Source organism: Leptonotus elevatus, chromosome 20 (assembly GCF_054856555.1).
Source record: "Leptonotus elevatus isolate MCC_2025b chromosome 20, RoL_Lele_1.0, whole genome shotgun sequence".
Lineage (NCBI taxonomy): Eukaryota > Metazoa > Chordata > Actinopteri > Syngnathiformes > Syngnathidae > Leptonotus > Leptonotus elevatus.
This window is the reverse complement of record NC_141258.1, coordinates 16,518,331-16,528,058: the sequence shown is the minus strand read 5'-3', so window position 1 is coordinate 16,528,058 and position 9,728 is coordinate 16,518,331.

The window sequence follows — 9,728 nt, the reverse complement described above, 5'->3', positions numbered from 1 at the left end:
CTAGCCAACTTGCATTGACTTCCGGTCCAATTGAGATGCAATTTCAAGGTTCTGTTACTTACAGATAGAATATTACAAGACTTAGTGCCTTCCTATCTCGTCGATTTAATAGTACCATATATTCCGACACGAAACCTTCGTTTACAAAAGACTGGTCTTGGTAGTCTTAAGGCTCATTTTTATACACTTGCATTTGGCTGAATGATGTGTACCTAGTGACTGCCACTACTTTCTTTTACTCCCTTCTCCACGGCTTGGAGAGGGAGTTAGGTATTAATGACAAATCTGGATGCTGTTTTACGGGTTCTGTGCTGGTTGACCGGGATGAGATTTGGGGCGGACGATCACCTTGAAGTTGCCACCATGGAGATAGCTGCTCCGACCAACCGAGCGGGATTTGGATGAGGACCCATTTCCCTGACTACATCTTCTTTGCTGTGCTTCAACTTTTTCAATGGACTTCCACACTATTCTAGTTAATATTGTTTAGTATCACAAACTATGTAAATTGTTGCCCATTTGGCATCCATTGCAGCCTGATCACCCTGAAAGGGGGATTACCACATTTGCGGTCCCTTCTCAAAGTTTCTCATTTTTCGGTTGATGGTTTTTTTGGGGTTTGTCCTTGCCCTCTTGTGGTTCGATTAGGGGATGTTGTTGATATTTGCCAACTGAGGGCATGTGAAGTCCTTTGAGACTCTTGTGTGATTAAGAGCTATATAAATAAACTTGACTTGACAGAAAAGCGAAAGTGGAGAAAAACTAAACTCCAAGTACATTTGGACCTTTAGAGACAATGTCTTTGTATTTTTAACAAAATCACCCAGGAATAATCTAATTATCATGACAGAATATGATTCAGTGGCTCAAAATACTATAACAGACTTGTTTAGTAGTTGAAACCTTCCACGAGCTGTCTTGAATCAATACCATCTGACTTTTTTGAAACTATTGTGAAATCTGTTCAAACCAATTTATAGCAAATAATCAACTGCTCACTTCAATCATGTGAGTTTCCTAAATCCCGGAAAGTAGCCAGCGTTAAGCACATAAAAAAAAAGAAGAGAACGCTGGATGTCTCCTTGTTAGCAAATTATAGGCCCATCTCAAACCTTCCCTTATTAACCAAAATTGTTGCTACGTTTGTCATATTTTCCCACCATTTAAGCGAAACGCTAACCGAAAACAATGCTTTTCGCAAATAATCAATAAAAATACGCGGAGATTCTCCTTGTATTTCAATTAATTGTTTGCCCTCCAGTAGGATAAGCGGTAGCTAAGCATTGTGGGTAAAGTGACGTCAGCGTGAAGGCTCTATTTATTTATTTATTTATTTGACAGATCTCAGTATTGTTCATTCGGTAATCTTACTGATTCAACATGTCATTATCATTGCTCTTTTTTTTCGGGGCATGTGCGTGTGTGCATATGTGCGTGGGTGTGAGTTTGTGCTCATTAATTCACCTGAAACCTATTAAAAATCCCATACCCTTCACCCTCGTGAAGGCTCTATTGATAAGGCTAATGTAAGCCTCTTTCCGGTTTTCTGGTGTTGTGAATAGTCTTTCTTTCATGCTGTCTGTCACTGCTTGGATGAACTGAGCAGAGATAATGATGGGACTCTTTCCAACCCTTAACTCCTCTCCTTTGAATTCCAATTCAGGGTACGCATTTTTCCGCAAGAAACTCATCGAAAAGGGGACTGTCTAAAACCCATCATGTACATGTATGTCGCCAGGCTTGGGGAGTAACGGAATACATGTACCGGTGTTATGTAATCAGAATACTTGTTTGTTTTTTTTACTCTATTCCGTTACAGTACAGGAAAAAAACATGTAATCAGATTACAGGTACATTTATAAAAAATGGGGATTACTTCGAGGATAACAATTTCTAGAGAGAGAGAGAGAGAGCGCATGCGAGAGAGAGACCATTGTTTACTTGCGCTGTACATGTCGGGGAGGTGGGGAATTGGCTAGTCGTATCCTCCACACGCGGGCAGTTTAAAAAAGCTTCACGGAGGGGATCCGGTGACGTCATCGCATGGAATGGCTGCTTAGACCGATTGCTCTCCGGTGAACAACACTAAATTGACCCGTAAATGTGCTATATTGTTATTTACTTCACTAAAATAAACGTGAGGTAAACAGGGAGAATATGGGGAAAAGAGATGGACGTTCGAAGGCTACTAATGAAGAAAGGCAGGGCGAAGAAAACACGCTTGCCCCAGATGCTAGCCCCAACCTTTCCGGCTACTTCATCAATTATGACTGTTTTGGAGGAACTACAGGATTTCCGTCAAGATTTCCAGGACTTTAAAGCGGAGCTGACCACTGTAAACCAGAGGATTGTTGAAGCTGAAACTCGAATTGAAGATGTGGAAGATCGAGTCCAAAAGGTGGAGTAAGTTTTAGCCAGGATGCTAAAAGTCATGACTGAACAAGAAAACAAACTTGTGGACCAAGAAAGTAGAGCTCAGAGAGTGAATTTGAGGCTGTACAATGAATCAACGATGGTAGACTATGTGGAGAAACTACTTCGGAAAAGCCTGGATAGTCCTCCAAGTACGAATCTTGGCATCGAAAGAGCACACAGGGCGCTGGGCCCTCGACCCAGGCCAACGGAGAATGGAGAGGAAAAGCCGCACCATAATTGTAGCTTTTGCGCGCTACACAACAAAAGAAGAAGTTCTCCAAAAGGCGTGGACTAAAAAAAGCAGTGCTCTGGGAAGAAAGGAGAATATATTTTGATCAAGACTATCCTCCGACCATCCTACAAAAACGTAAGGAGTATGCAGAAGCAAAAAGGGTTTTGAAACGGCACAACATCCGATTTCAGACCTCGTACCCTTACAAACTAAGGGTCTTCTATGAAAATGGAACCAAGCTGTACCAGTCCGCAGAGGAGGCAACCATTGACATGATCGCCAGAGGACTGCCGGTTACCAAGGTGACGACGAGGGAGACCCTGACGGAGCAACTGGCGCAGTCAGTGTGGACAGCAGCAGGAGGTCAAAAGCGACGTGATGCCGGAGACAACTGTGAAAAGGCCATCCGGGTTTTTGTTTTCTTGTTCTGTGTCTTTTTTTGCATCTCAGGGAGTAGACCAGTTGTTTGCATATTGTGGCATGTTAAATATCTGACGCAAAAACTATGGTTAATGGTCCAGTAAAATGTATTTCTTTTAATGTGAAGGGGCTGACAAATCCAGTGAAGCGATTTAGAATCTTAACCGAAGTGAAAAAAGAACAAGCTCAAGTGGTATTTTTACAAGAGACCCATTTGAACAACAGTGAGCATAAAAAACTGGATGGGATTCACAAATATGTTTTGGTCTCATCTCAAATAAGTAACATTTTTAAAAAACATTCGAAATGAAAGACAATGAGGGAAGATTCATATTAGTTAGAGGTAGTATAGATGGTAAATTTAGTTACGTTTATGAATGTTTATGTACCCCCAGGTAGAGATTTAAGTTTGTATCAGAAAATCATAAATATTATTGTCGCAGAAACTGATGGTTGTTTGATATGTGGTGGGGACCTGAACATCCGTCTGCGGCCAGAACTTGACAGTTCTAATGGGAAGGCTCCGGAAAATATGTGCACTTTTTGAAGACGTGGGCTTAATTGACATATGGAGGGATTGTTACCCTTCGGGACTATATGTATTACTCAATACCACATTCTATTTACAGAAGAATAGATTATTTCATAACCTTTTCAAACGACATAGACAGAATTGACATGGGTACAATAGATGTCAGTGATCATGCACCCTTGTATTTAACAGTAGACTTCAATCTGTGCCCCAAAATGAATACATGGAAACTAAATTCAAGTATGCTTAAGGATACTACTTTCAAGGAACAAATTAAAAAGGAAATACAAGACTTTCTTGATATTAACGACAATAGAGAGGTCTCGCCTCCAATGCTTTGGGATACACTCAAGGCGGTAGTACGAGGAAAAATAATAGCAATAACCTCATGTTAAAAAAAAAGAGAAACAGAACATTGGAGGAATTACAGAATAAATTGAACGAATTAGAAAAGGAACATAAACAGTCCATAACGCAGAGCATTTTTGAAGAAATTAAGCAGACTAGGAATGAAATAAATAGTTTGACAACCCAAAATATAAAGACAAAAATAATGTTCCTTAAACAAAAATATTAGCATGGAAATTGAAAAAGAAGGTTTCTGAAAATACAGTAAAAAAAATTAAAGACCCTAGAACACACGAGATAAAAAACAAATTACAAGATATTCATAAAGCGTTTGAATTATTTTATAAATCATTGTATTCAAAAGTCCAGGGAGTTTAATGACAATGAAATTGATAGCTTACTAAACTCACTGAATCTGCCAACCCTGACGGAAGAGCAGAATAGAAAACTGACAGCAGATATACCGGAAGCTGAACTTAAGAAGGCCATTGGTCGGTTAAAGTCAAATACCTCACCAGGTTCAGATGGCTAAAGGGCTCAGAGGTATAAGGAAATGAAATCAGAGCTCAGCCCTATATTACTTTCTGCATTCAACTGGGCCTTGAAGGAGGCACAAATACCACCAAGTTGGAAAGAGGCGATTATTATGGCAATACTAAAGGAAGGCAAAGACAAAAGTGAGTGCAGCTCATATAGACCAATATCAATTCTCAACACAGACTATAGGCCATTCACTACTATAATGGCTAGAAGGATGGAGGATTTTTTACCACGGTTGATACATAATGATCAAACAGGCTTGATAAGAAACCGACAGACACATGATAATATACGCAGAATTCTTCATGTTATAAACCATAAACACAAGAATATAATGGAAGCATTACTCATAAGTGTTGATGCTGAAAAAGCTTTCGATTCTGTCAACTGGAACTTTTTTTTATAGGACATTGTACAAATTTGGGTTTAAAGATTAGATTATTAAACTTATTAAGGCATTATACATTGGCCCCACTGCTAGAATAAAAAATAACGGGTTATTTGTCAAGCAGTTTTGGGCTGGAAAGAGGCACACGACAGGGTTGCCCATGCTTCCCACTTTTACTTGCATTGTATCTAGAACCTTTAGCCCAATCTATAAGACAAAACATGCATATTAAGGGAAAGCCTACCATCTCCCTTCCCAAAGTTATGCAGCAGTTTGAGCAATACGGCTGTCTGTCTGGATGCAGGATAAATATAAATAAAACTCAAACACTTTCATACAATTACAATCCACCAATGGAGATAACTACTAAGTATCCCATGAGGTGGCAAGCTGAATCCTTATATATATATTTGCGTATTATGATCTCAAAAGATCAGAAAAAACTTTATGAACACAATTATATTCCACTGAATAGAAAGATAAATGAAGATTTGAACCGGTGGAATTGAATTCCCTACTTATAATTATATTCACAGATTGAATCGATCAAAATGGTTGTCTTACCAAAACTACTTTATCTGTTTCAGACTTTGCCAGTACAGATTAATCAAAACCAATTTAATGAATGGGAAAAAATGATAAAGAAACAAATTCCAACACTTTGAGGTACGCTCCAACCGCTTGTTTTAGCTAAATTTATTACAAAGCTTTCTCCGACAACAACAAAAAAACTCTCAAAAATATAAGTTACTTTCGTATACTGATAAAATGTATTTACCCATCTCGAAATGGGAGACAGACTTGTCTATAGCTCCGGAATCTGACTTTTGGATTCAAGTTTGTGAAAACGTATTTAAAATGACAAAAAACACAAATTTACAACTTTTCCAATACAAAATTATTCATAGAACATACATGACTCAATATATGATGAAGAAAATGGGATTCTCAGACTCCGACCTTTGTCTCCAGTGTTTACAAAACACTACAGACACTTATTTTCATGTTTTATGGTTATGCATCCGGTTATCTATTTTTGGACTAAAGTCTTAGAAAAACTTTCCGCTATCTTGGACTGAATCTACACTTGTAGCCCTTATTATCGCTAAAAAAACAATTCTTGTTAACTGGAAAAATAAACAAACTCTAAATATCGACCAATGGTCTAACCTCCTCATAAATCAAATTTTAATGGAAAAAATATCTGCCTCGAATAATCGGGTTGTGGTGGGTGGCGGGTGTGGGTGGGGGGAGTGGGGCTGTGGGCCGTACTGCTGCGTTGGGCTTGGGGCGCGGGCCGTGTTGGGGTGGGGGGCGCTCCTGGCCCCTGGGTTTGCTCTCCGGCCGGTGGCCCCTGTGAGGCCCGGGGGTTGTGCCTTGGCGCTGCCGTGGCCTGGGGGTCCTGTGCTTGCTCTGTCCTGGCCGGGGTCGACGGCTCCCCTCTTTGGTGGAGGTTTTCATGCATGCCAGATCCACCACACCAGCATCTATCGAAATTCAAACACAATCTGCTTCTTCCTCTGGTCGTTGAATTGGTGGAGGCTGATGTCTGTGGATCTAACTGTGCTTCATCTATCCTTCCTTCCTTTCCTCAGTCTTTCCTTTGGTCTCTTGAGGTCTCCCTAATTTGTTGGAATTTAGATGTTTCTGGGGTTGGTGAAAGATTCTGGTTGGTAACCCGGTGGGTAGTAGGTGATGTCTGGTCGGTGCTGGATTTTACTTTCCTTTCTTTTCTTTGATCCTTCCTCGGGTCTCCTGACAACCTCACGACTCGAGCTGTGATTCTGAAGTATTCGGTCTAGGTGAACGGTATGGGATTTTTTATAGGTTTTAGGTGTACACACTCACACGCGCGCACACACACACATACTCGAATGAACCATACCCAAGGAGTATAATTTGAAAAAAGATATTGTAATTTTAAAATGGTATGCCTATGACTCAGATTTTTTAACAGACAAAATGGACACACAATTTAAAACTTGGACTTATAGAGGGTGTAACGAATATTGCCTGTCACCCTAAATTTTTCCATTTTATGTGCCTTTTTAAACATTTCCCCCTGGGGAATGTGTGTGCGTATCTTAACTTTGTGTTTTCAGTTCAAAAGGACTCTTTGAGTTTCCCTCCAGCAGGGACTGGACTTCGTTTTATAACCCCCAGGAAACGCATATCACAGCTCCGACAGACCTGAAATCCTGTCTGATAAGCAGTCCTCAGACCATCTTTTATGGTCTGGCCTATCCACGGGAATTAGCCATGTGTTTTTTTGGAAACAATGCCCCTGGGAAGTTATATGGTGCCCTCCAGCGGTCACTATCAGTTATCCTCAAGAATCCTGCCGCTCCTAATTAATCTGAAGTCTACATAATTCGGGACATACACTCTATGTACTTGACTGACATCAAATAACTCCTGTTGTTTATCTTTGTACACAACCTGTATGTCTATCTCAAATGAATGATGTGTGTAATTTCTGTAGCCACCTAAGTTTAGCTAATTAGTAAGCCTAGCAGATTCAATAACTTTATGATCGCGGTAATGTTTGAAATGTGTTCAGAGTGATAAATGAAGCATCTGGCTTGTCAATTCTGATCCAAATATGATCAAATACTATCCCAGTCGACCAAGTCTGCTTCGTGAGCACGGACACAGTTTTAAAAGCTAGCGCGCGAAGGAACTTCTCTCTCTTTTCCTTAACTCTCTTCCCTATGAACTGCTCAAGGACTCTCCCGTTCCTGCAACTCCTCCACCCTCTCTCCACCTCACGTCTGGCCCCATGAACTTTTCCTGATCATCACGAAAAACGTGGTTGCTGAGGGTGACCACACGGCTTCTTCCTTTGAGCCACAACGCGCGTTACAAAGCGTGCATCAAGCAAGGACCTGCCGCGACCTCCACGCCGCGCGTGCATCACCGACCAGCAGCCAGAGACTCCCGGGCAGCATTCCAGCTGGACGTGCGCCAGCCAAGGACCGGCCACTGCCTCCACGCCACGCGTGCACCTGACCAGCAGCCGGAGACCTGATGCAGCATTCCAGCCTTCAATCGAGGATTAACGCTCGAGTCTCTCGCTCTCCCGTGCGACTGAACCAGCCCGTGAGTTGCGCCTGCATTGCAATCCGACCATATACTACTGGTGCAACGCTTTTATGCAAACATAAAAGAATTGACAGGTCAAACGCTTCCCTCTTTATCCCCCATCTACCTTTTTCATCTTTTATCTTAGTTAGTTAGGTTGCAAGTTTTCTTTTTTATCTTTGATTCACATTTTTATTCCGTTTCATTAATAGGTTAGGCTGTGACTGATATATGTAAAAACTATTTACTAAAAAAAAAATTGTCTAGAAATTCTATTTCTGCCGAATCATTTGTGTTTACTGAGTGGATTAGTAATTCTCTTATGAAAGCAAAGAACTCCATTATTAACTAAAGTCGCAACTTCAGATTATGAATACTTGATAATAGAATTTTTATCGTGTATTTTGCTCCTACAAACAAGCAAAGTCAACGTGGTGCCCCAGAGGTTGCTGAGGAAATTACAACTCCCCTCAGTACCGTCTAAATTTCTCATAAGCCATTACGGCCACCCAAATAATCGCTACAAGGGATAACAACTTTGAGTAAATTGATTAAGGATGGGAATGTGGTCAGTTTTGAGACGCTTGGACATAAATATTCTTTGGAAAGGCAGGATTTTTATCGATATTTACAATTACGTCACTATATAGACAACAATGTCACTGTGGTGCCTGAGTTGAATAAGGATTTATTGCAACTGTTTAGAAACTCCTACGATGGAAGAACAAATAATAAGCTTATTTCCTTCTGGTATAAATGGCTAACAAGTCATAATACACATTCAACTAAACATGTAAAGACAATGTGGGACAAAGAAGGGGGGATAAGCATATCAGAAGAGGAATGGACTACAATATGAAAGCTCGTGTGGAAATCAAACAACTCCCATAAATGGAAAGAATTTGGATGGAAAACCCTGATAAAGTACTTTATCACTCCATGTCAAACAACACATTATGATGGATCCCCTTCTACATGTTGGAGAAAGTGTGGAGCTCAACGTGCAAATCATTTTCATATACTATGGGACTGGTGCACCACAAGACATTTTTAAATGTCTCTTTTCATTTGGATTGAACACTGTGTATTTTGGATGTCTACCTCAGGATTGGAGTAGAAAATATAAATATTTACTAGGTACTTTACTGATTGCTTGCAAAAAAACTATAACAAAAAAAATAAATCGGATATCCCTAATTTGCCAACATGGTGGGATATAATAACAGACATTTACAAAATGGAAGGCTTAACAGCATTTGTAAATCAAAGCCATGGTTGGTTTGAGACTTGTTGGGAAAAATGGTTACGGTACATTAAATTTAAAAAGCCAAATTTAATTTTGAATTAGGATAATTTGAAAACAATTGTATGGCCACTCCCTGATGTTCATGATGCCATATTGTTTATATTGTCTTAAGCTTTTTTTCTTCTTTCATTTTAGATGGGAATCTTTTTTTTTAAGGGGGGGATTAATGATGACATGCATATTCTTGCATGTGTGAATTGTACCCATTTGTTTAAGTGTGTAAAGTTATACATAAAGAATTATAAAAAAAAAAAAAGGTTTCACGGACGAGAGGAGGAATTGGCGACCGTTATTCACTGTTTGGAACTTACTCGGCTTGCTGAAGGACCGAAAGTTTGAGCTGAGAGTACAGCGGCATGCTACGCACTGCAGCTTCTTGCTAGCCTACAACCATAATGTGAGTTACACCTTCCAAACAAATCTTCCTCCCACCAATTCACTATTTAAACATCATACACAATATATA